The following is a 27,178-nucleotide window of genomic DNA, read 5'->3' as shown; positions in this document are numbered from 1 at the left end:
TGTGGTTTTAATAGCAAACTCTCAAGTGAAGTGAAGTGAGGTTGCTCAGTTGTGTCTGACTCTTTGCGACCCCATGGACTGTAGCCTACCAGGCTCCTCTGTCTATGGGATTTTCCAGGCAAGAGTACTGGAGTGGGTTGCCATTTCCTTCTCCATTAAATTAATGTAAGTTCTCTGTAACCTTAGTTTCTTGATGCTTTGCCTGTTGTTGTTCAGTCGCTCAGGCATGTCCACCTCTTTGAGACCCCATAGACTGCAGCACACCAGGTCCTCTGTCCTTCACTCTGTCCTGGAGTTTGGTCAGATTCATGTTCATTGAGTCTATGAGGCTGTCTAACCATCTCTTTCTCTGCCACCCCCTTCTCTGTCTGCTGTGCCTGGTAGGAACTCAATAAATGTTTGTTGGAATCACTTATTCATTCAATTATGCACTTACAATTTCAACAAATATTTACTAAATTAATTGAATTATTTGTGAAATGTAACAGTAGCTTGCATGTGCTCAGTGGCTCAGTCGTGGCTGACTCTTTCTGACTCTATGGACTATAGCCCACCAGACTTCTCTGTCCATGGGGTTTCCCAGGCAAGAATCCTGGAGTGGGTTGCCATCTCCTTCTCCAGGGGATCTTCTCGAACCAAGGATCAAACCCACACTCCTGCATTGCAGATGGATTCTTTACTACTGAGCCATTGGGGAAGTCTGCAACAGTACGTTACATTTTTTCAAATGATGGAAATATGATTTTCTTTGTCTTTTTCTTTCAACCTTTGTTGAAGTCTTTATTTAGTTGGTTCAGCCCCCCACCCCTCAATTTGAGTATTACTAGCTGTATGACTCTTGGATAGGTTGTACTCAGTTGCTTCAGTTGTGTCCAACTCTTTGCGGCCCCATGGACTGCAGCCCACCAGGCTCCCCTGTCCGTGGGATTCTCCAGGCAAGAGTACTGGAGTGGGTTGCCATTACCTTCTCCAGAGCTGGATAAGTTATGTAACCTCTTATGTCTGTTTTCTAATGTTTAATACAGGGATAATAAGTGCCTACGTTCTGGGTTGTTATAAGGATTAGATGGAAAAAATGTACTTAGAACACATAGCACATGCTAGCGTATAGTAATGGTTCAATAAATGTTAGTTATTGTTATTAATCTTACTATCACCTGTGAGATGCTGGACTTGGGTCTGCACAACAAACATCCTAAATCAGGCATAGTTTTTCCTATTTTTCAAAGAGAAAAACCAAGACTTACAGGATTTAAATACATTACCTGATGTCACAGAGCTAATAAATTACAAATCTAGGATATCTGATTCTGTAGCTTCTGCCTTTTGCTTATACAGAAAGCCTTTCATCATCTTGTATGACACTTAAAAGTAAACTGGGACTCACTTTATAGTGAATGACATAAGCCAATATTGTTTTTATTTATCTTCTAGAAGGTAGAACATACCAGAGAAGCTCTGCCCTATTGGGCAAACTCCAAGTCTGAAGATCAGATTAATAAATATTTTATCTTAAAACCACAGAATTCTGAAAAGATTTTAGATTTAGAAGGATTTGCCTACCCAGTTATTGAATTCACTAACCATCTAACCAGGGGGTCATTTATTCTTTAACCCCTTCCAGTGAGAGGGAAGTCATTATATCTCTGGGCACCTCATTCCACTTTCCACACTTCTGACCACAAGACAGCCCTTCCTTACCTATAACTGAATTCTGTTCCTGAGTCTCCCATCCATTGACCCTGGTGTGGCAGTGATGAATGGCCCAGAAAGTAAGTGGAACCCCTGTTTCCTAAGTCAGCCTTTCAGAAATTCTAGCTATTTATTTTCCACTTTCACACCCAACACCTTCTCTTTACCAGGTTAAGTAGCTTCAAGCCTTTAATTCACAGCTTTCCCTGAACAAACACAATTGGGTCTACTTGTCTACTTTTTTTTTTTCCTTCTTAATGTGATAAGAATAAAAAGCATGGCTATCTCATGAGCATTTTGCTTTTTCCTCTTATCTTTCTCATAATACATGGTACCATCATCTACCCAGTTGTTGAAGCTAGAAACCCAGGAGTTTGTTTCCTTCCGCATTCACTACAGTCCATCAGCGAGTCTGTTAAGTCCTATCTCCAAATATAAAATCCATCTCTACTACCATCATCTTGGTCCAAGCTACGATTCCTAACTCTTGCCCCCTCCCTGTTCTCTGTCCTCCACGCAGTAGCCAGAATCATCTCTTTAAAGCACAGATCAGATCACGGCACTCATTTAATTAAAACTCTTCTTTAATTTCCCAGGGACCTCCTGACAAAATCCAAACTCCCTTCTGTGCTTAACAAGGCCCTGCCTTATCTCAAACGTTTGATCACGCAGCCTTGGTCCTCGGCGTGCTTTGTTTTACAGACACGCCAAGCCTCTACCTACAAATGGTGCTGGCCCTTTTAGTTCCTTCTGCCTGCGCTCTTGTCCGAGTTTTGCAAATGCCCAGCTCCTCCTCATCTTTCAGGTCTCCGCTAAAATGCCACTTCTTCAGGGCAGCCCACCCTGATCGCTCATCTGAGGTCCTGATCTTATCGTCTGCACCTCTCTTTCGGATCACCTCGTCTTGTCTCCTCATGGGATGTAAGTTCTTTGGTGACTGGACCTACGTGACACGTTAAGAGTCGGATCTTCTACAGGTGGCACAATAGCTGTCCAGAGAAGGGGCTCAGTACGTGTCTGAGGAATAAATGCTTGGCCTCACGACTGAACGTTGAGAGTCTTATTGAAAATGCATTCGAATCTGAGCTTTGCCACTTTCTGTGTGGCTTGGGACACAGCACGGCACCTCTCTGAGCTTCAGGTGCCTTATCTGTGTGATAGCCATCTTATCTACCTCATCTACCTATTAATCTGCGAAGATTAATGAAGACAGTGACTGCGACGGTACCTGCCCCAGCGCTTGGCAGTATCAGCCGTTCAGTCCTCCTCCCAGCCCGGTGCTTAGCTGTGACCATGTGAGAAAGAGCCGTATCAAGCTTCAGCCCGATTGATGGAACTGCCTGTGAGTGTGTGCCCCGTCGTCTGGGTATAAGACCCCTGTGACTGCCCTCGGGTAACACTTGCCAGGCTGGGAAGACAGTTCCAACCCTGCCCGTTGGCTGTGGTACAGAGTGATGCTTGGTCTGATAACCCAGAGACGCCAAGCCCAGGGCCTTCCCTGGGCTGCTGAACACAGACTCCCCCCAAAAACTAAATGAGCAAAGCTGACATCGTGTGGCCCTTCTCTCGTCAAGATGGATTGGGATGCTTTGTCTAGACAGTAGTCTCCCTTGGGAAATCACAGTTGCTCTAAGAGAAGGCACATGGTCTCCTGTTAGGAATATAAAACAGGCCTGTGAGCTGTTGATGGGGGAAGGAGGGGGGCTGCCGTGAGGTATGTGGGCCTGTGGAACAGAGCCTGAAGAAGGGAGCTGTCGGCTTCTACAGGCACCCGTGTCACAGGTACACCGTCGTGGTGGTGGCCTTCTCCTTCATACGCAGTGTCAACACAGCCCACAGTCCGTGGGAAGCAACCCTGTTAGCCTTCTCAGAGTCACGATTCTGAGGAGCGCTTGGGAGAACTGAAAGGTAATCCTTGAATGTAAATTACCTGTTAAGAAGTGGGCAGTGGTCTCTTTGCAGCTCGTTGCTTAGTGTGATGGTGTCTGTGGTTCCCCTCTGTAGGCTTTGTGTGTGTGTGTGTGTGTGTGTATGTGTATTAGTCATTCAGTCATGTCCAACTCTTTGGGACCCCATGGACTGTAGCACTCCAGGTTCCTCTGTCCATGGAATTCTCCAGGCAAGACTACTGAAGTGGGTTGCCATTTCCTCCTCTAGGGGATCTTCCCAACCCAGGGATTGAACCCTGCATCGCAGGCAGATTCTTTACCATCTGAGCCACCAGGGAAGCCTGCAGACTGTTAAGGTGAGTGTTTTATTAATACATGGAAGAGTGAGGTGGCTCCAGAAATAGACAGATTTGGGTTCAAATCCTGGTAGTGTCATGACTTTGGCCAAGTTACTTAGCATCTAGTGTTAGTTTCCTCATCAAAAATGGAGATAATAAAGACTTTTATCTGGTTGCTGTGAGGATTCGATGTTATTGTGTGTATAAAAATCTTAGCTTACTTCCAGGCACAAAGCTGATGTTCAGTAAATGATCCTTCTTTTTATCAAACAGGACAAATCAGGATGCTGAGTTTATTTCTGATGAACCTCACCCATATTGATCTTTGAGTCTTAGTTCCCCCACTTGCCAGCTGTGTGCCTTGGACAAGCTATCTAACCTCTCCCAGTCAGTATTTTTATGTGTTAAATGCAGTTTATAATTCCCACCTTTTAGTCAAGGTGGAATCATAGTCAAATAGAATTCATAGTTAAATTCATAGTCAAATGAAATCAGAGCACCTGACATGTAGTAAGTGATCAAAATCCCTTTCTTCCCCTTTGGTTCTCTAGTATCTGAAATACGGTCCCTTTAAGCTTGTTAAGATTCCTCGCTAGCCTTGTATGCAGCTGTGTTCAGACAGCTTTGGCAGAAGGAAAGAGGCTTTTATTTATTTATTTTTTTCAAATGACTGTTTCATAATCTCTTGGCTCAGACCGGCTGCTGCCACACCCTGTGCTTCTCAGGGTCCCTGGGTCCTGCTGCAATTAGCCTGTGCCTTGCCTCTCACCTAAATGACCCTGGAAAGTGGCTGCCATGGAAGGCATTGCTGAATACGAAATGGATCTTCTTCCCTGCTCTTGGGGATGAAGCTTGCTCAGGGATTCTCAGCCGCAGGGGGAGGGGCTGGCAGGCCTGGACTGTAGTTGGACTCAGCGGCCAGGAGTTTTCTGGTTTTCATTAAAATTCTCTGGCTGTCTTTCGGGACTGCTCCGTTGGCTATGACTCCACACTAGGGCTGGTTGTGCTGTTCTCTCAGCTACACACACCCATCAAATCTCAGCGGCCCCGAGGATGAGAGAAAATTGCAGGTGGGGAATAGGCTGGCTAAGGGGTCTTGCTCGGCAGTCTTTGTGATAAGGGATCCCCATCTACAATGTCAGAACTTGACCTTTGCAAAGTCTTTAAGTCCTGATGGGGAGGTAGACAAAGGTAAGCTGGGAACGAGTGGCCGAGAGAATCCTCTTGGAGCTTACTCCTGAAGACAAACTTGCCCTTGAGAGCAGATAAATGTTTCTTGGCAGCTGTCAGAGGATCCCCAAGTGCTTAATGAATGAAATCAACCTGGTCAAATCCTTTTTCTAAGGTGCCGATACCCTCATATGCCCCAGGGATTGGGGTTGAATGGCACTTCTCTGAGGGTAAGAGATGGCGTGAGAGTAAAGAAGATTCTGGTTTTGAATGTTAATTTCTGGCAGTTGAAGAAATCTTATTTGAGGTTGAAACTTAAATCTGAAAACCTAGGTTCAGCCTAGCAAACTAGGTTGCTAATTGAGTTGCTTTGTGACCTTGAATAAGTGACTTCCCTGGGTCTCAGCTTCCCAGTGAGGTTGTGAGGATTAAATGAGATAAACTCTGTTAAGCTCCTGGCATATCGTATGTTCTCAGTAGATGGTAGATGCTGAGATAAATTTGGCTAGTTTTGACCTGTCACTCGGCTCACCAAGATATATCCCAGGTCTGTCATCTAAAATCTTTGTTCTGCATCTGTCTCAGCTCTGTGTCTTTTAAGAATTTGAGGTAAATGTGTTTCCTAGGGCAAGCTGGATTTCCTTTCGTTGGAAAAATACTTCAAAACCATATTATATGTCTCTCTGTGAGAAGCTTACAATGTTGGATATTTCATCTTCAGGTAACTTAGTAGGGAAAAAAAAATTTTTTTTCCTGTCCTTCTTCATGGATAGATTGCAAGAAAGCCATTTTAATGGACCTTGGGTATAAATATCCTTGATGATCCTCCCAAGAGAGCATCACTGAGACTCCCATTGGCCTTCAGAGTTAGTTCCATTTCCGGTCTTTTCTCCTTTCACTGGAATCATTTTTTTTAAAATTTTATATTGGAGTATAGCTTATTAGGAGAAGGCAATGGCACCCCACTCCAGTACTCTTGCCTAGAAAATCCCATGGATGGAAGAGCCTGGTAGGCTGCAGACCATGGGTTCGCTAGGAGTCGGACGCGACTGAGCGAATTCACTTTCACTTTTCACTTTCATGCATTGGAGAAGGAAATGGCAACCCACTCCAGTGTTCTTGCCTGGAGAATCCAAGGGACGGGGGAGCCTGGTGGGCTGCCGTCTGTGGGGTCGCACAGAGTCGGACACGACTGACTCGACTTAGCAGCAGCAGCAGCAGCATAGCTGATTAACTGGAGAAGGAAATGGCAACCCACTCCAGTATGTTTGCCTGGGGAGTCGCGTGGACAGAAGAACTTCATGGGCTACAGTCAATGTCCATGGGGTCACAAAGAGTCGGGCACAACTGAGCAACTGATAGTACTCCTGCTGTAGCCGATTAACAATGTTGTCATGGTTTCAGGTGCTCGGTGAAGGGACTCAGCCATCCATAGACATGTATCCATTCTCTCCCAAACTCCCCTCCCATCCAGGCTGCCATATAACGTTGAGCAGAGTTCCCTGTGCTATATAGTAGGACCTTGTTGGTTATCCATTTTAAATATAGAAGCATGTACATGTTGATCCCAAATTCCATAACTATTCCTTCTCCCTGTCTTCCCCCCTGGTAACCATAAGTTCGTTCTCAAAACCTGCCTTTCACTGTACTCTTCAAACTCACTATTCTAGCCACGGTGGACTACTCACAAAAAAGAATTCATACAAAACTCTGTCATAAATACCAAAGAATGCTTTAAATATATATTAACAGGTAAAGAACAATCAAGTGAAAATTGTGTATCCACCATCCAGTTTATCGAATTGAACATTAATGATCCCTGAGAAGCTACTTGTGTACCCTCTGTCCCAAAATCATATCTGTATTTCTAAAACTATACACTGTTTAGTTTTTTAAAATAAAGGAGCAAGCACAGATCTAGCAAACTTTGTTTAAAAAGGGCAACACCACTGTTAGATCTAAAAATAAACTGAATGAACTCAGGTTCATAGTCTGGCATTAGCTTCCCTGAGGGTTATACAAGGTCTTGATGGGAAAGCCAGTGGGCAGGGTTGTGAGTGACTCCTAGGAGATATAAGGCTGACCACTACTGGGGCATCTAATGGGGCATCTCGTGGGTCAGACATCACACATTTGGTAAGATATGGTCACAGAGAATGGTCTGCCGTGTCTTTTCTACTTCTGATTTCTCTGTGGCCTACCTCCGTTCTCAGCAAGTAGATCAAAGCAAAACTGTTCTGTGGGAAGCAGTGAATGCCCTCAGCTAACTCAGATGGACAGAGTGGAAGGGATGAGCAGGTACTTCACTAGCTCATGGTGAAGGCCAGTATTGCCAGAAAAAGTCAGGATCAAGTTTACCGAATCATTCTTTGTCAGGTTAAAGAGAGGATGCAGTACCACCTATGGAATAGTCTTACCTTAAAGTTGACCTCTAAATCAATCAGGCCTCTAGAGCTAACTTTTCAAATTTACTAATGTACTTTAAAATAATAATAACAAATTGAATCATTTCTTAACATGAGTAAAAATGATATTTTCCCAAACAAAAAGGAATTAGCAAGAACACTTTGTTTACATTTTTGCAAATTTCCTTTTTTCTTCCAGTATTATTAAGATATAACTGACATCCAACCCTGTATAGGTTCAATGGATACGGTGTAATGATTTGATTTACATTCACCATGAAGTGGTTATCATCATAAGTTTCATGAATATCCATCATCACATATAAATATAACATTAAAGAAATAGAAAAAGAATTTTTCTCTTGTGATGAGAACTCTTAAGATTTACTCTCTTCTAGCTAACTTTGGTTTATTAGAAAGAGAGGGGAAAGGATGACAAATTATACTCTAAGGAAGCAAACATGAATTCAGAGTGTTGGACGACTGACTTGGCTTCTGTAACAAGTCAAGAGCATGAAAAAATAATATGAGTGAAGAATCAGAACCAAATGTAATGTATGAACCCTATTTTGATTCAGAGAGTCTGTGGATTAGTTGGCTACGACTGTCATAACAAAATATCACAGACGGGCTAGCTTAAACAACAGAAATTTATTTTCTCACAGTTCTGGCAGTTGGAGGCCCAAGATCAAGGTACCAGTGGTTAATTTCCTCTGCAACCTCTCTCCGTGGCTGGCCATGCCTACCCTGTTCCTGCGTCTTCACATGGTGGTCCCTCGGCATGCACGTGGCTCTGGTTTCTCTCCATATGTTCTAATCTCCTTTCCTCTTCTTCTTCTCCTTATCTTCCTCCTCCTTCTTCTAATTTATTTTATTGATACATGGTGGTTTTACAGTGCAGTGTTAATTTCTGCCGTACAGCAGTGATTCAGTTATACATATACATGTTCTTTTCCATATCCTTTTCCATCAATCTCCTTTCTTCTTTTAAGGACTTCAGTCAGGTTGAAATAGGGCCCACCCTAAAGGCCTTATTTTAACTTAGTTACCTCTTTAAAACCCCTATCCCCAATTACCGTCACATTCTGAGGTATACCAGAGCATAAGGATTCAACATATACAATTTTTTTTTGAGGGGAATACAATTGAGCTTGTAACAGCCTAATTTAAAAAAGGCATTTTTGAGATGTGGGGGATGTTTTGTTGTGGACCAATGTCAAGGGAGTATCGTTATTTTTTCTAGGTGCCTTAATAGTAATGTGGTGTTAAAAAATGGGTAGTGTAGAGATGGATTCTGAAGTATACAGAGGTGGAATGATATGATGTGGAATTGGTTTTAGAATACTTCAAGAAAAAACAGAAAGCAAGGAGATCGATTGACTAATAGGCCAAAGTGTTGGTAATTATTGAATCTGGGTGATTGGGTGTCAGGAGCTTACTTTTGAGTATGTTTGAAAATTGTATAATCATACTTTTAAGTATTTGGGTCAACAGAAGCAAAGAGAGTTTAATGGCCGTGGGGCTGTTGGTTACGACAGTCTTCAACGTGTCTACCGCTTGGGTTGTACTTTGCTAGTCTGGTTGGCTTCTTCATGTGGTCTCTTGGGGTGCTCTGTTGCCTGTCTCTACTAGATCCTCTGTTTCTTGAATACAGCTTAGTGAAGGACATCCTACAGGAGCTTCTTAAGAAAAGGTTCATTGGAATGTGGATTTCTGAGATCTTAAATACCTGAAAAGTCTTTGTTCTGTTCTCATACTTGATCAATAGTTTGGGTTCTTAGATTTCATTCTAAGTTGGAAATAATTTGCCTTCAGAATTTTTAAGTCATTGTTCCATCTTGTTTTTATTGATGCTGTTGAGAATTACTGTACTGATTTCATTGTTCTGTCTTTTTTTCTGTTTTTCTCTTTCTTGGAAATTTCTCTTGTTCAGACTTTGAACCCCTGTATTGATTCTCTGGAATATTGGTTCTCTGGAATATTGTTACAAATATTTTCCTTCCTTTTTTCCATATTTTTGTCTTTCGATTTTGCTCTCAAGGAGATCTCCTTAATTTTATCTTTCAGTCCTTTTGTTGAATTTTTAAAATTTCTGCTATTAAATTGTCAATTTCTGAGAGCTTTTTTTGGTTGTTGTTCTCTTAGGGTTTCTTTTTTTAATAGTATCCTATTTTTGTTTCATAGGCACAGTTTTATTTCATTTTTTGTGAAAATACTAATGGTATTCTCCACCCCACCTCCCCGTCCCCCTCCAAATAGTAGCTGTTTCCTTCAGCTTGTTTTTGTGTGTTTGCTGTGGTCTGTATCTTCATTAGAGGCTTTCCCAATATGTCACTGTGAATGTGATCTTTGGCTGTGTTGCTTCTGATTGAGGGCAGGGCAGGGGAATTAAAAAAGAGCTCTCAAGACCTTGACATTGTGGTAAATGAAAGAAGCCACCCACAAAGTACCACATGGTGTATGATTTCATTTTAACGAAATGTCCAGAATAAGCAAATTCACAGAGACAGAAAACAGATCAGTAGTTGCCTGGGGCTGGAGAATGGGGTGACTGTTAATGGGCATAGCGTTTTCTTTGGGGTGATGAAAATATTATGAAATTGATTGTGGTGACGGTTGTACAACTCTGTGTATATACTAAACACCGCTGAATTGTACACTTTAAAAAACTGAATTGATCAGGATGGGGGGACACGTGTGCACCCGTGGCTGATTCATGTCGATGTATGGCAAAGACCACTGCATTATTATAAAGTAATTAGCTTCCAATTAAAATAAATAAATTAATTTTAAAAATGGAATTGAGTTATATCTTAATAAAGCTTAATATTATAGCTTAATAAACCACCCCAGTGATGATGGTTATACTACTAAACACCATTTAATTGTACACTTTTTAAAAGGGTGAACTGAGTTGTGAGTTATATCTTAATAACTTAAAAAAAAAAAAAGCTGTCAGGAAACCAAATATGGGATGGAGATCATTAACTCTGAGCCTCCCTGTAGCTTGATCTGGGAGGGCTGTCTCCGGGGAGCCTCTGGAGCAGCGTCTTCTGGTTTTCCTTCTGCTCTCTTCACCTGGAGGAGTCTTTCATCCTCTTGCAGAGTGTGGGCCACCGGACAACATTATGGCAGTCAACAGGAGAGAGCGTATGAGAGCCGCTCCTCTGACATTTCGCCTTCAGTAGACACAGTGCCCTGACTTTTTCTGTTCGCCTTCAGTCGTGCTGGGTACTCTTGCGCCAGAGACACTCTTGCTTTTTCCTATGGAGAATTTCAAAGATTGACAAAAGTGGAGAGAATAGTGCAATAAACCTCCATGTTCCCACTATCCAGGTTCACAAATGATCCCTTCATGAACATTTTCCTTTCATCTATATCTCCCACCCCGTTCCTTAGACTATTTTACAGCAAATACTAGACATTTCTCTTTCATGCTGTCTAGACACTCTGCTGTGCTGTGCTTAGTTGCTCAGTTGTATCCAACTCTTTGCAGCCCCATGGACGGTAGCCTGCCAGGCTCTTCTGTCCATGGGGATTCTCCTGTCAAGAATACTGGAGTGGGTGACTGGGCCCTGCTCCTGGGATCTTCTCAACCCAGGGATCAAATGCAGGTCTGCTGCATTGCAGGTGGATTCTTTACCATCTGAGCCATCAGGGAAGCCCTCTGTTCAGTTCAGTTCAGTCGCTCAGTTGTGTCCGACTCTTTGTGACCCCATAGACTGCAGCCTGCCAGGCTTCCCTGTCCATCACCTCCCTGGAGCTTGCTCAAACTCATGTCCATCTGTCAGTGATGCTATCCAACCATCGCATCCTCTGTCATCCCATTCTTCTCCCACCATCAATCTTTCCCAGCATTAGGGTCTTTTCCAGTGGGCCAGCTCTTCGTATCAGGTGGCCAAAGTATTGGAGTTTCAGCTTCAGCATCAGTCCTTTCAATTAATATTCAGGACTGATTTCCTTTAGGATGGACTGGTTGGTTCTCCTTGCAGTTCAAGGGACTCTCAAGAGTCTTCTCCAACATCACAGTTCAAAAGCATCAATTCTTTGGCACTCAGCCTTCTTTATGGTCCAACTCTCACATCCATACATGACTACTGGGAAAACCCATCATTTTGACTAGATGGACCTTTGTTGGCAAAGTAATGTCTCTGCTTTTTAATATGCTGTCTAGGTTGGTCATAGCTTTTCGTCCAAGGAGCAAGCGTCTTTTAATTTCACAGCTGCAGTCACCATCTGCAGTGATTTTGGAGCTCCAAAAAATAGTCTCTCACTGTTTTCATTGTTTTCCCATCTATTTGCCATGAAGTGATGGGACCGGATGCCATGATCTTAGTTTTCTGAATGTTGAGTTTTAAGCCAACTTTTTCACTCTCCTCTTTCACTTTCATCAAGAGGCTCTTTAGTTCTTCTTTGCTTTCTGCCGTAAGAGTGGTATCATCTGCATATCTGAGGTTATTGATATTTCTCCCAGCAATCTTGATTCCAGCTTGTGCTTCATCCAGCCCGGCATTTCTCATGATATGCTGTGCATATAAGTTAAATAAGCAGAGTGACGATATGCAGCCTTGACATACTCCTTTCCCAATTTGGAACCAGTCTGTTGTTCCATGTCCAGTTCTAACTGTTGCTTCTTGACCTGCATACAGGTTTCACAGGAGGCAGGTCAGATGGTCTGGTATTCCCATCTCTTTAAGAATTTTCCACAGTTTGTTGTGATCCACACAGTCAAAGGCTTTGGCATAGTCAATAAAGCAGAAATAGATGTGTTTCTGGAATTCTCTTGCTTTTTCTATGATCCAATGGATGTTGGCAATTTGAATTCTGGTTCCTCTGCCTTTTCTAAAACCAGCTTGAGCATCTGGAAGTTCATGGTTCATGTACTGTTGAAGTCTGGCTTGGAGAATTTTGAGCATTACTTTACTAGTGTGTGAGATGAGTGCAATTGTGCGGTAGTTTGAGCCTTCTTTGGCATTGCGTTTCTTTGGGATTGGAATGAAACCTGACCTTTTCCAGTCCTGTGGCCACTGCTGAGTGTTCTAAATTTGCTGGCATGAGTGGAACACTTTCACAGCATCATCTTAGGATTTGAAATAGCTCAACTGGAATTCCATCACCTCCACTAGCTTTGTTCATAGTGATACTTCCTAAGGCCCTCTTGACTTTGCATTCCAGGATGTCTGACTCTAGGTGAGTGATCACACCATTGTGGTTATCTGGGTCATGAAGATCTTTTTTGTATAGTTCTGTGTATTCTTGCCACCTCTTCTTAATATCTTCTGCTTCTGTTAGGTCCATACCATTTCTGTCCTTTATTGTGCCCATCTTTGCATGAAATGTTCCCTTGGTATCTCTAATTTTCTTGAAGAGAGCTCTAGTCTTTCTCATTCTATTGTTTTCCTCTGTTTCTTTGCATTGATCAATGAGGAAGGCCTTCTTATCTCTTCTTGCTATTCTTTGGAAGTCTGCATTCAAATGGGTATATCTTTCCTTTTCTCCTTTGTCTTTCCCTTCTCTTCTTTTCTCAGCTATTTGTAAGGCCTCGTTAGACAGCCATTTTGCCTTTTGCAGTTCTTTTTCTTGGAGAGAAAGAGGATACAAAGCATCCTGAATTCTGTCAGTAAGGGGGTTGTCAAGGGCTCCAACCTCTTTTCAAACTGCTTTCACTGTGGTCCTTACTTTAGCATCCTGTTCCCCTGCTCTAGGTCCCCTGGAGAAGGGCATGGCAACCCACTCCAGTATTCTTGCCTGGAAAATTCCATGGACAGAGGAGCCTGACAGGCGTTAGTCCATGGGGTCGCAGGGTCAGACACGACTGAGCGACTAAATACTTTCTTTTCCGGAGCACCCAGTATGGCTAGTCTTGGGCCCGGTAAGGATTCTGTGGTTTAAATCAGTCGAATTCTCAGCTTTCCTTGCATCTGATTTAAGATTCCGATTTCTTGAGTCTGCTAAGTCTGTTACTACTTACTCATTGTATCCCAAGCTTCCCAAATTTGACATCAGCATCGTCTCTCCACGTGCCCTGTCCTGAACTCTGTTTGGCTGCGGTAGGTCTCATCGCTGTGGCACGCTTCCTCTAGTTGTGGCATGGGGGCTTCTCTAGTTGTAGCTTAGTTGCCCCACAGCGTATGGGATCTTCATTTCCTGACCAGGTATCAAACCACATCCCCTGCAATGGAAGGTGGATTCTTAACCACTGGGCCACCAGAGAAGTTCCCTGAGTGGTTTTGTTATTAAGAAAAAAGCAGGAGTGGGTGAAAGTAGAGGCATCTGTTCACTATGCCAGCCTGTCAGAAAGATCAACTGCTTTTTCATTTTTTTCCCCTTTATTATTCATTTATTTATTTTTGCTTTGTCCAACCGTCTTCTACTCAAACTGGAACCCTTTTATTTATTTATAGATGATTGATCTATTTGCCTGGAAAACCCCTTTCCAATCTTCAAGACCTAAGAGGAATGTCCTTGTTTTAACACACCTCTGTTCCAACCTTGAAGTGAAGTGAAGTCGCTCAGAGGTGTCTGACTCTTTGCGACCTCATGGACTGTAGCCTCCCAGGCTCCATCCATGAGATTTTCCAGGCAAGAATACTGGAGTGGGTTGCCATTTCTTCTCCAGAGGATCTTCCCGACCCAGGATCCAACCTGGCTCTCCCGCATTGCGGGCAGACGCGTTACCGTCTGAGCCACCAGGAAGCCCTAAGCCCAGGCAAAGTTATGGAGCCCCTGCGTTATGCCTTGCAGGCATTTTTGTCCTCGCCTCTTTTTCTGGCGTTGTTTGCCTGAGCTCCGAGTGCTGCACTGCTATTTGTTTTCATCTTCCTTGCTGGCCGGGGAAGTAGGACCTGAGACTAGGAACTAGATCTTGTTTTTCTCTGTACCATGAGCAGTGTCTGGTTCCCAGTAAACACATGTTAACCCCCAGACTGGCTCATGGAGCACCGTGCTTCTAGGGTGGGGGCAGGAAGTGGACAATGACCCTTTCCTTCTTGCCTCTTACAGGCGTGACTGTTTGCTAAATATTAAGGAGCAGAACATGTTGTCGGCTTGTTGTTATGCAACGTTGCTCCCTTTGCTTTCAAGTCTGGTGTTTTTTTAGCCAGTCAGTGGGTCAGAGAGGGTGGGAGGGCCGCTGTAAGGTCATAAACATCCTACCAAAGAAGGAAGGGACTCACTCACAGATGCTGAGTTTCCCTCCCTTGAGAGAAAGGCTTGTAGTCTCCACCCCCGCAATGCCCTGCTCCAACTAGGGAAGGGAGGCAGTTCATCCTGTCTTGACAGCTATTCTCTCAGCTCTCCAGGGTCTTCCATTGTGTTTTCCTTTGGACGTGATGCCAGGAGGATTTTTTAAATTGATGATTATGTTATTAAAAAAAAATCTGATGTTAAGATATCATTTGAGAGGTCCTGTTAAAAATGCAAATATATAACTTTGAAAGGATTTAACGTGTTGTTTTGTTATATATGTATATATATACACATTTGGCTGTGCCAGGCCTTAGTTGCTGCACATGGGATCTTCCGTCTTCATTGCAACATCCAGGGTCTTTAGTTATGGCATGTAAACCCTTAGTTGCAGCTTGAGGGATCTAGTTCCCTGACCAGGGATAGAACCTATGCCCCCTGCCTTGGGAGCTCAGAGTCTTAGCTACTGCACCACCAGGGAAATCCCTGATTTCGTGTTTCTTGAAGTGGGATCCTCAAGAAGCTATAAATATCCTCACGGGGCGGGGGAAGGAAATCAAGAACTAGTGGCCAAACAAATGTGGGATGCTAGATTAAACAAAGTTAAATAGGGTCCCTTCAAGACCTGTCAGCACCTCGCTGCTGTGCCTTGTGACTCCGAGAGGGATGTGTAGTAGCAACGTTTCCTGAGTTTATTTTACGTTTCATCTGAGAAGCAAGAGGACTTCAGTAATGTGTTTTGTGGAACACGAGTAATTCTGGAAACAGCCCCTCAGCTTAAGTTCATCCTTTGAGGTCCCCCGGACGTGCCACTTCATCTAAGCTGCCCCTGGAGATATGTAAACTTTTCTTTCGTGAATTGCCTGACTTTCCTTTGTCTCGTTGTCTCCCTACCTCTTCCCTACCCAATGTGGTGGTGGTCGTTTAGTCGCCAAGTCGTGTCTGACTCTTAAGTCGTGTTGCGACCCCATGGACTGTAGCCCTCCAGGCTCCTCTGTCCATGAGGTTCTCCAGGCAAGAATACTGGAATGTGTTGCCATTCCCTTCTCCAGGGGAGCTTCCTGACCTAGGAATAGAATCCGGGACTCCTGCATTGAAGGCAGATTCTTTACCGACTGAGCTACAAGTGAAGCCCTGTCTACCCACTACCTCCTTGTCCATATTGTATCAGTCTCACTGCATCCGGGACATCCTTGTCTTACACAGAGGTACTCAGGAGATACTTGCAGTACTCTATTGGTGCCTTAGCTGAGTCAGCCTTAGACTTCAAAAGGCACTGGCCGGAGTGGGAGCCCAAGAGAGGTCCCGGGCTTGGGACCCTCACTGCTCAGGGATAGGGATCAGGGAGAGGACTCAGGGAAGACACGGGACCAGTGTAAGAGCCTGGACACAGAGGACAGAAAAAGAGAGCAAAATCTGGACATGCTGAGAATATAAATCAAATGTACCGAAGGCCAGCTCTGTGTCTGACACCCTGTGGTAGACTCTGGTTTTTGTTGTTGTTTGTTTCTGTTTTGTTTTTTTTTTTTAAACATTTCTTTCTTTATATGGCTGCATCAGGTCTTAGTTGTAGCACGCGGGCTGTTGCGTTATGCGTGATCTTTCACACATGCAGACTCTTCAGCTATGGTGTGGCTTAGTTTCTCCTAGGCAGGAGGGATCTTAGTTCCCTGACCAGGAATTGAACCCATGTCCTCTGCCTTGGAAGGTGGATTCTTAAACCCTGGATCACCAGGGAAGTCCCCTAACCATTGAATATTTAAACTTAATCCTGACCTTTCAAATAGGTGATATTCTTCCCATTTGCTCGATGAAGAAATGGCATCAGCAAGGTGAAGCAGACATCAGTGTTTGTGCTGAGGATACAGAGATGAATAAAGCCCAGGCCTTTCCCCCAACGAACCCTTGTTTTATGGAATAGGTGGTCCTGTAAATAAATAATTATAAGCAGTGGGGTGACTACAGTGATCAAGCTGCAGTCAGGGTCACAAGCGAGAACCCAGTGTGTGTATGTGGGGAAGGGGTGGGAGCTGACAAATCCAGAAAGGCTTCCAGGAGTGAGGCTGGAGCCAGGGGGGCTGAGAGTGTGAGGACAGCAGGGACCGAAAAAGCAAAAGCTTGGGGGTGAGGAATATCCCAAGAAATTCATTGCCACTGGAGTATGGCATGTCAGGTAGGTTTCGAGAAGTGAGGCTGAGGAAGTTGTAGACAGGTTGAAGAGTTTTGGATTTGATTTTTGAAAACCATAGGAAGCCGCTGCAGGGTTTTTAGCAGAAGGGCAAGCCTGTTGTGGATACATGGTGGTAGGTAGTGTTATTCCCATTGTCTGTGAGGGAAGCCAGGCTCAGAAAGAGACTTGCCCAAGCTCACTCAGCTTATCAGAGGTGAAGCAGAGCTACAATTTCAACTCAAATCCATCTGGATCTTTCCATGACTAAGCAGCCTCTCAAAGTAACAATGGACAGTCATCACACTGAATTTTCTACTGAAAAGTACTCTCACTCTGATATTGGAATCAGACAATAGTTTTAAGACTTAATATGATAAAAAAAAGGTTGTTCTTTTTTTTTTCTCCCTATGTATTTATTTTCAGAGTAAAGAAACACTGGACAAAGTTAGGAGATAAAATATGCTTTATAATAAAACCCATTTGCTTCCAATAAAAGTTCTTATTTTCCAGAAGTTTTAGCTTCTAATACATTTAAAGTTTTAGCTTTAATACATTTAAAGATAGTCTAATGATGGATGAAGATAGTGAAAATTTATCAGTGTAAAGTGGCATTCTTTATTCATTTTTCCTATTCATTTTTTATTTGTTATTTTATTTTTTTATTTAAACTTTTTATTTTATATTGGAGTATAGTGGATTAATAATGTTGTGATAATTGCAGGTGCACAGCAGAGTGACCCAGTCAGTTCAGTTCAGTTCAGTTGCTCAGTCATGTCTGACTTTTTGTGACCCCATGGACTGCAGCATGCCAGGCCTCCCTGTCCATCATCAACTCCCGGAGCTTGCTCAAACTCATGTACATTGAGCCAGTGATGCCATACAACCATCTCATCCTCTGTTGTCCCCTTCTCCTCCTGCCTTCAATCTTTCCCAGCATCAGGGTCTTTTCCAATGAGTCAGTTCTTGGCATCAGGTGGCCAAAGTATTGGAGTTTCAACTACAGCATCAGTCCTTCAAATGAATATTCAGGACTGATTTCCTTTAGGGTGGACTGCTTGGATCTCCTTGCTGTCCTAGGGACTCTCAAGAGTCTTCTCCAACAACATAGTTCAAAAGCATCAGTTCTTCAGTGTTCAGCTTTCTTTATAGTCCAACTCTCACATCCATATATGACTACTGGAAAAACCATAGCTTTGACTAGATGGACCTTTGTTGGCAAAGTAATGTCTCATATATATATATGTATGACTTTTTTTTTGAGCATAAGCCCATCTGTTCTCCTTGGTTGGCCCTTGTAATACACCTTTTTTCTGATCAAAAAAAAAAAAAAAGCTTAATGTGATCAAGAGCTAAAGTTACATGGTACTAGTACTTAGTGCTGTAAAGGTTCAGAGAAGGAGGAATCAGGGAGGACATCATGGGAGAGATGGCATCTGTGTTGCCCTGAAGGAAGAAGTAAACTAAAACAGATAATGCGAAACCAGGTGAGAGAATGATGGGGCTGAGGGGGTGGGGTTGTGCATCCACATGGTAGAGCAGGAGTGGGCGTGGGAAACAGATGACAAGAGGACACTCACTTCCTGGCACAGCCATAGCCACTCCCTTCCAAAGATCACTGTGAAAGAGGAGAGAAAAAACGATCATATAACTTGATTTCCATCTTCACTTTTGCTAAATATAAATACACAACTGACATTCTTAAAATATTTTTAACTGCCTGATTGCAGTTACTAGAGAGTTTATTTCCTGCCCTGTTCCCCCTTACTCTGCACAGTGATGTATCTCAATGTCCCCATCTCCTCCTCAAAGCCACTCTGTACATAAAAGGACAACAATAAAGATTCTACAGCTGGTAGGGCCATAGCCACATGTACACACATAAATGACATTTGAGTGAAAATGCAATCATAGGATTCTGTATGATGAACAGAGCTTGCTTATGTAGAAGGGGGTGTGTGTTTGTGTTAATTCTCCCAAGTTAAGATTCCTTCTAACTGTTCTTATGATATTCAAAGCCTGGAGTTGGAATCTTTTGCAAATGCTACTCTATTATATTACTGTCGATGGTGTGGGAAAAAAAGGATGTATATATGAATCAAACAGACCCAGGAAAGTATTCCAGCTCCCTTCCTACCAATTCTTTTACCTTGAGCGCATTATGAACTGTCTTAAGACCAAGTCTTATGGATCTCTGATCTTATAATTATGCCACTTCTTTCTGCCATTGTGAAATTTACGCATCACTGGATAATTTTCAGTAACAAATAAATATGCTCTAAGGGGACAACAGACGATGAGATGGCTGGATGGCATCACTGACTCAATGGACATGAGTTTGAGTAAACTCCGGGAGTTGGTGATGGACAGGGAGGCCTGGCATGCTGCAGTCCATGGTGTCCCAAAGAGTTGGACACGACTGAGCAACTGAACTGAAATGAATATTTATTACCTGAAAACAGCCCCCCCAAAATTAAAAATGTTTTCTAATTTTGTTTCTCAAATGTTACAAGGTAAATTCATTAATTTAAAACTCTGTTGATCGTATTCCCCTCTTGAGCTGTCATCTAGTTTCTGCATTCCCTTTCTCAGTAAAACTTAAAAATTGTCTCTTGTTTTGGCTTTGACTACTTCCCCTCACTCTGATCTCTTCTCATCATTCCACAGGGACTATTCTTGTCTGTGTCATCCAGTGACCTTCATGTTGCCAAGCTGAAGGCCACTGCTTTGTTTTGGTCTTACTTATTCTCTCAGCAGCATGTGATGAGGCTGATCTCTCTTTGACACTCTGCTTTCCTGGGTCTCTTCATACCTCCCTTGACTCTCTTCAAGTCTCCTTCTCTCGGGACTTCCCTGTGGTCCAGGGGCTAGGGCTCTGCTCCCAGTGCAGGGGCTCTGGGTTCGATCCCTGGTCAGGGAACTAGATCCCACGTGCTGCAATTAAGAGTTCCCATGCCTCTGCGGAGATCTAAGATCCCATGTGCCACAACTGAGACCCAGTGCAGCCAAATAAGTAAATATTTTTAAAAACCAAACTCTTGAAAAGAAAATCTCTGTCTGTCTTCAACCTCTAAATGATAATGTGCCTCATGTTCTGAAATGGCCTCTTCTCTATTTATTCACCCTCTGTAGATGTCCTGTTTTAATCTGATGGCTTGCCATACATCCATTGGTTAATGACCCTCAAATCTGTAGCTTTATCCTCAGACTTTCTCTGGAACTCTAGATTCCTATCTAGAGAGATGTCTAGGCAATGTTGCAAATTTAATGTGACTGAAAGAGAACTCTGGGTGTAGTCTAAACCTGTTCTTTCAGTCTTCCCCACCTCAGTAAGTGCTGCTAGTATTCCTTCTAAGTACTCACGCCAAAATATCTAGGCCTTACTTTTTTTTAATTGAGAAAATAATTTATTTAATTGTAAATCAGGAATTTTAGATTTTTAACATTATTAATAAGATTTTTGAGTTTGTCCATTTGGATTTTGAATTTAAGTGAACTTAAAGATACCTTCAAAAGGAAACATCATTCCTTTTCTCTGATTCTTGAAGGTATGTCATTTCTTTGCTTTCAGACTTAAATTATGAACTTTCCCTACTCCAGTATGGATCCCAAAAAACTTGAATTATAGAGAGACAAGAGTCCTAACCGACCTTTGATTGCCTTTTTTTTTTTTTTAACAAGCCCACTGCTTCATGATTTTTGTTGGTTTTCTTTTGTTCTACTGGGTTGTGAAAAATTTTGGCAAGAACCGAAGAGTAGGAGGCACAGTGAAACAGCAGAGAAAATGGAGGTTTCATTTTATCAAAGAAGCTGACAGTGCTGAGCATCAAGCCAATGCAGTGGCTCTTCAAGTCAACTGCTTGAAAATGGAAAGCAGTATCGCAAACTGGAACACAAGCAAAATATAAACGTGCCTGCATATGTAACTGTTGCCTCCTAACCTCCTTTACATCGACTCGCTTGGCTTTAAAGAATATATAAGATTTCATAGCTTCTTTTAGAGAAAGGAACTGAATGATAAGATGTTTAGTTACAAGGGCTGGATCTCCCATTGCCATCCCCTCTACTTTTGATATAAAATCAATTACCCATTTTATTAAACACGTCTGGTTGTTATACGTCAGTAGTGCAAGGGGAAATGAGAGGTTCCTTGATGTTAGCCCTCCAACTTGGGGCTTGATGGGCTGCAGGTTGGAGCCGTGGTAGCAGAACTCACTGATGACTGACTGTTATGAAGTCCAGGTCCAGGAAATGTAACCCCTTGCAAGCCTCCTCAGTCCCCTGCAGGTTTTGGTCTCCTGTGACACCATCCACTTCTTCTGGCCTAGGATCTGAAGACTCAAGTTCCAGAGTCTGGCATACTGAATATGACTTGGCCAAAACAAGAAGCCTCTTCTAAGACAACACTGCTCTGGCTGTCATAATGGATGAGGAGACTGGAGACCACCCACACTGCCTCCCATTCAGCGCCTGGATCCATGCCATATTTATATGCCAACCGCATGCCCTGTGCCCCTCAGAGGAGGCACTGACAGTGATCAGCTCCCTGTCTTTCTACCCTCTCTTTGCTTATTTCATGCCAACTTACAACAACTCATCACCAACTTACTTTGAGGCTTTGTTCTCACTTCATACGGAGCACCCACTGGCTCATTCAGATTGCCTGTGACTCCCAACATCTCCACCACATCCACTGGGAATCCTGACTAGTCTTGGCACAGAAGCCAAACAATGTCCTGATAAGGAAAGGGCGTTGACTAAACCATTTGAGGATCACCAAGGTAGACTGGGGCCTACTAAGAGTTCTGCTGCAAAAGCAACTCTGTTGCTTCAGACCCAGCAGAGATTGGAAGACACTGAAATCAAGAGGACAGCCCGTCACAATCGTATCTTGTTGCCAAACACTTCCCTTCGCATACTTCTCTCCAGTACGTCAGCTGGCACTCATAGAGTGTTTCTGGTTTTTTCTTTGTCTATGGCAATTTTTTTTTTTTTTTTTTTTGGTTCAACTGATAGTGTATCCTCTCCCTGCATTGAGTGTATCCTCTTCCCTGCCTCCCCAACCGAGAATAGATAAGAAATAACTGGGAATTTACATCTGATTACCACAGGTTCATTCTCTCATATTATAAGGCTCAGAGTTACAAGGAGAAATAATATGTACTTGCTGTGTTGGTCTTTTGTTAATATTTTTTTTTAAGTTAAAATTAAGTGTTACTTTTCTGAGGAAGTAGCCAGAATAATACTCTCTCAAATTCAGAAATGTACTGGCACAAAGTCAAAGTTATTTCTAACCACATGATAGTCTTTTGTCTGCCAAGATAGCTTGACAAGCTTAATATGGGAAGGCAGGCCTATATGATAATCCCAGCAGTATGCCGGAGATAAGATTTTAGTGAGTTTGTTGAGAAGGAAATACTTGTTTAGATGGCTTTCATCATGCCTTTGGGTTTCTACGTCATTTTTCTTGTCCTTGTGGACTCCCCTGAAGCACTCCTGGGTGATGTTCAGGACCTGAGTGGGTGCTCCCCCCGAAATGGCCTCGTGGTAATAAAAATCCCCTCTGCGGAAGCGAATGTATGCTGCAGACTCCTTCCACCTCTCGTAGGTGAACTTACGGGGATCTGCCTTGTACCACCAGGCCTGAAGCTTTGCTCACCAACTCACCCAGGGTCTCCACTCCAAACTTGTCGTGGAAGACCTGGTCCACGTCCATAGAGAAGAGGAAGTCAGCCTCATGCCAGATGTGGGCTACAACGTGCTCCGCAATGGTCTTCACGCGCATCGTGAGGATGCCCAGCCAACTCCTCTCAGGCTTGATCTCAGACACTTTGATGGAGCGCGGAGGACCCAGGTCTATCAAAAGCATCCTGGAGACATCATCCACCATGATGTAAAATATGCCTCTGTGGCCAACCATGAAGTGCTTATTAGCAGACGTTAAGAACTCCTCCAAGTAACGCTCAATGTAACTTCCGACAGCAAAAACTGTCAGGCTGATGGTAATTTTCTATTTGGCATTAATAATCATCCCAGATGGCTCTGTTGTAAGTGCCTTCCCACACTACAGGCGCCTTCCATTCCGTCATGGTCACAACCTCGGGTCGTCTAAGTGGGTTCAGTCAGTCCGAGAGATGAAGCTTTCTTTTGTCTTCCTTTCTCTGTTCCTTTTCTTCTGTGTCTTCGTCTTCTTCGTGGTAACCATTGTTAAGCCATCTCGGAAACCACCAACCCTTCTGAATGCTGCTGCCACCAACTTCGGGGTTTTTTGACGGGTTTATCCAGAACAGAGAGCCTTCTGGGCTGTGGCTGTATTCCCCACACACAACATTGACAGCTGAGACAACCAGCATTGACAGAATCACTTTTCCTTTGACATTCATTCTTTACTCTGCATCATCTGCTCCTCTCCTCCCAGAGTAAAAGGCAAAACCCACCAAGCTCTATTGAGCTCTGCTCTGTAGAAGGAGGCAGGGCTGGGAGGCAGGGAAGGTCCGGCGCTCCGACTCTGGATGCGCAGAAGCTGGGCGCGCTGGGGGCTGGCGGGCGCCTCCGAGGCTGCCTTGCCCGGGCCCCGCGGGGCGTGCCGGCAGTGCCGGGGCGGGGCCGCCGGGCGCTCCTCCCTCCCGGGCTGCAGGCAGCGGGCACTGGGCAGCTGGTAGCATGCTCCCCACTCTGCCCGGCCCGCGGCCCTAGGTCTTACTTTTGATTTCTTTCTTCTTCTACCATCATCATCCAATCCTTAAGCAATTTCAGTCTTCTAGTTCTATCTTCAACTACATTGCCTGGAAACGTACTCTTGCCTGGAAAATCCCATGGATGGAGGAGCATGGTAGGCTGCAGTCCATGGGGTCGCTAAGAGTCGGACACGACTGAGTGACTTCACTTTGACTTCTCACTTTCATGCATTGGAGAAGGAAATGGCAACCCACTCCAGTGTTCTTGCCTTGAGAATCCCTGGGACGGGGGAGCCTGGTGGGCTGCCGTCTATGGGGTCGCACAGAGTTGGACAAGACTGAAGCGACTTAGCAGCAGCAGCAGCAGCTCTATCTTCAAAAACATTCCCAAATCTTATCACCTTCCTGCCATCTTCATTCAGTTTCAGTTCAGTTCAGTCGCTCAGTCGTGTCCGACTCTGCGACCCCATAAATTGCAGCACGCCAGGCCTCCCGGTCCATCACCAACTCCCGGAGTTTACTCAAAGCCCTGTTCATCGAGTTGGTGATGCCATCCAGCCATCTCATCCTCTGTCGTCCCCTTTTCCTCCTGCCCCCAATCCTTCCCAGCATCAGAGTCTTTTCCAATGAGTCAACTCTTCGAATGAGGTGGCCAAAGTATTGGAGTTTCCATCTTCATTACTAACACCCTAGACTGAAGCGACTTAGCAGCAGCAGCAGTCCAAGCCACATCATCTCTTACCTAGGCTTCCTGCAGTAATCTCCTAACTAGTAGCCCTGCTTCAACCTGTATCTCTGCCACAAGACCCTACAGTACAAGGACCAGAGAAATCTTTGGAAAAGGTTAAGTGGTTTATGTTACATTCCCAACCATCCCTCCCCCTCCAGGTGGCCTCCTGTTGCACTCAGAATGAAATCCTGCTCCTGGCGGTGACTGACTGAGCTGTGTGTGACCTGCCCTGTGGTCTGTTTCTTAGCCTTTACTCCTTGACCATGCACCCAGCCTCATTGTTCTATTTTTGGCTCCTTGAACATGCCAAGTCCATTCTTGCTTTTTAGGCCTCTTTGTACTACTTATTCCTTCAGCCCAAAACGCTCTTCCAGTTTTGTTTTTGTTTTTTTTTTGGCTGAACTGGGTCTTCATTAGGGCATGTGGGCTTATTTGCCTCATGACATGTAGGATCCTAGGACCCCAACCAGGGACTGAACATGTGTACCCTGCATTGGAAGGCAAATTCTTAACCACTGGACCACCAGGGAAGTCCCTGTTCTTCCTATCTTCATGTGCTTGGTTTTTTCTTATTCTAATCTTATTTTAAATAGAGCCAGCCCAGAGAGGCCTTCTCTGACACCTCACTCTAAAATTGCTGTCTGGGGATTTCCTTTGTGGTCCAATGGTTAAGATTCTGCGATTTCAATGCAGGGGGGCACAATTTCAGTATCTGGTCAGTGAATGAAGATCCCATATGTCATGCTGCAGCCAAATAAAATAAAATTGCTGTCTGTATACACTCTGTCCTTTCCTTTTATTTTTGTTCTCTACTGGCAGTTGCCACTATTTGATATTTTTCTAGTTTATCTGTGTATATGTTCCTTTCCCCATTCATTCCTTGCTCTCTTTTCTGTTCAGCTAGGATGCGAAGGGTGTGGAGAACTTTGTCTGCCTGTTCATTACTGTAGCCTGGGCTCCTGGGTCAGTGACTTACACAGAGAATATGCTCACTAAAAATGTATGGAATGATGAATATGTTTTTCTCATCTATAGAATGCAGAGGGGAATACTTAGTTCTCAGAGTTGTTGAGGACTTGCATTATCAAATCTGATGATGCATCTGAAGTGAATGGTTCTGTGTCTAGCACCTTCTGCTTAGTAAATAGAAATGATGTTATTTTTAAAGTAGCTGGCTCACTATAGACATTGAGCAAAAATTACATCTCTGTTCTTGCATTCTGGGTCCTGTGTAGTATTTTATATTGAAATAACCTGTACTCTGAACAAGGTAAAAAAATACTTCCCAATCAGCTTTTTTTTTTCCCCTAAAGAAAACATTTAAAACCTGCTGTTCAGTGATTAGTCAACATCAGTTAGTTTAGAACCATTATTAATGTCACTTCTCCTCCCCCTCCTCCAACACACACAGAGACACTGCATTATAATAAGGTTTGGCTTTCCCCTGGGAAATTATCATTTTCTTTCTTCTCTTTGGTAATATGATCTTTGCCAATTAACTCTCTTCAGGATCAAAGTGTTTTGGGGTTTGGTTTCCTCATCCTGGTGTTGTGGTTCTCTGAAAACGATTCCTAGCTTTTGCATATTCTGATCAATATTTCTTTTGCATTTATTTAACAACTATTTACTCAGGATCTCCTGAGTGCCAGGCAGTGGGGGTACAGACAGAAATTCATAGGCGCCTCTGTCCTTAAGGTCTAGTAGGGGAAGCAGGATCCCTGAACCAGTGAGGATAATGAAGTATAGCAGGATCCCTGAACCAGTGAGGATAATGAAGTCTCTATGAAGGGAGTCTCATGGCACAGGTGGAAGTGTAAAGGAGAGACGGGCTAATTCCCACAGGGGCGGGTGGAGGGGTCCAGAGCTGTGTGATTGCTCACAGCAACAAGGAGAGAATGGCCTCTCCTTGTGAGTAGAGCCGTGGAGAGATGAACCTACCTCAGGGGCCGCTTTCTGGGAGCTTGGCATGGCTGTGTGATCATCGTGGTGGTGGTGGTAACTCAAAGGTCATGAGAAACGAAGCCAAAGAGATGAGCGGGGACTGGGTTATGGGTGGCTCTGTGTGCCCTGCTAGGGAATTTGAACTTTCCAGCAATGACTTAATAAGATTTATAAGTACTTAAAAAAAATTTTTTTTTTAACTTTTTATTTTGTTTTGGGGTAGAGCCAATTAACAATGTTGTGACAGTTTCGGGCTGACAGTGAAGGGACTCAGACATACACATACACGTATCCATTCCCCCCCAAATTCCCCTCCTTTTGAGGCTGCCACATAGCATTATGCAGAGTTCCATGTATAAGCACCTGAGATTTACCGGGTGCCAGGCTCTCTTCTTCGTGCTTTGTTGTATTAAATCTTTTCATCTGTAAAATAACCCCATGAAGTAGGTGCTGTTATTATCCCTATTTACAAATAAAGAAACGTGGGCACCGAGAGGAAAGGGAACTTGCCCACAGTCGCCCAACTCTTCCGGGCAGAGACAGACTCAGACTCGGGCAGTTTGGCTCCTAGGTTTACCTCCTTCACCAGGCCCTGTTCTTCCTCTCACAGTGAGCTTGTGTGGGCAGCCAGGATCTCCGAGGAGTTTGAAGTCTGGGAATGGCATGGTCAGATTAGTTCTTTGGAAATTAATATTGTAGTGGAGTCGTCACATTGCATCTTGTCCACGAGTTTGTTTCCAAGAACTTCTAAGGCAACGAATGCAATGTGACTTTTTGCCTTGATGTGGGCAGTATCTGAATGAGGTTGGCCGTGTTCACAGTGGCATCTTATGTCTTCATCAGCCCAGCCCAGCTGCTTTCCCCAGCCTTGTGACAGAGGACAGAGGCTTTGCTAGACACACATGGAGGAGATGAATAGTCAGTTTGTCTCGAGGGGCCCTGTTGTTTGAAAAGCCCTAAAATGTCACACTCCTGCAGAAACTG

At 43.8% G+C, this 27,178-nt stretch overlaps 1 protein-coding gene and 1 pseudogene across 2 annotated transcripts in view; one reads left to right on the top strand and one right to left on the bottom strand.

The window, feature by feature from the left end:
* RAB30 (RAB30, member RAS oncogene family) overlaps positions 1–27,178 on the top strand; it is a 101,702-nt gene that overhangs the window by 31,092 nt on the left and 43,432 nt on the right. The window contains exon 2 of one of the 2 annotated variants that reach the window (XM_055581463.1): positions 3,850–3,937. The exons of the other annotated variant lie outside the window; for it this stretch is intronic. The gene's annotated coding sequence lies outside the window, so the exon portion shown is untranslated. The remainder of the gene's footprint in view (positions 1–3,849; positions 3,938–27,178) is intronic. 2 annotated transcript variants of the gene reach the window in all.
* LOC129654215 (N-acetyllactosaminide alpha-1,3-galactosyltransferase-like) lies at positions 22,103–23,229 on the bottom strand (annotated as a pseudogene).

The sequence above is a fragment of the Bubalus kerabau genome, chromosome 5, assembly GCF_029407905.1.
Source record: "Bubalus kerabau isolate K-KA32 ecotype Philippines breed swamp buffalo chromosome 5, PCC_UOA_SB_1v2, whole genome shotgun sequence".
In the NCBI taxonomy this organism is placed as follows: domain Eukaryota; kingdom Metazoa; phylum Chordata; class Mammalia; order Artiodactyla; family Bovidae; genus Bubalus; species Bubalus kerabau.
Note: the sequence above shows the minus strand (reverse complement) of the source record. Positions and strands in the feature narration are given on the sequence as shown.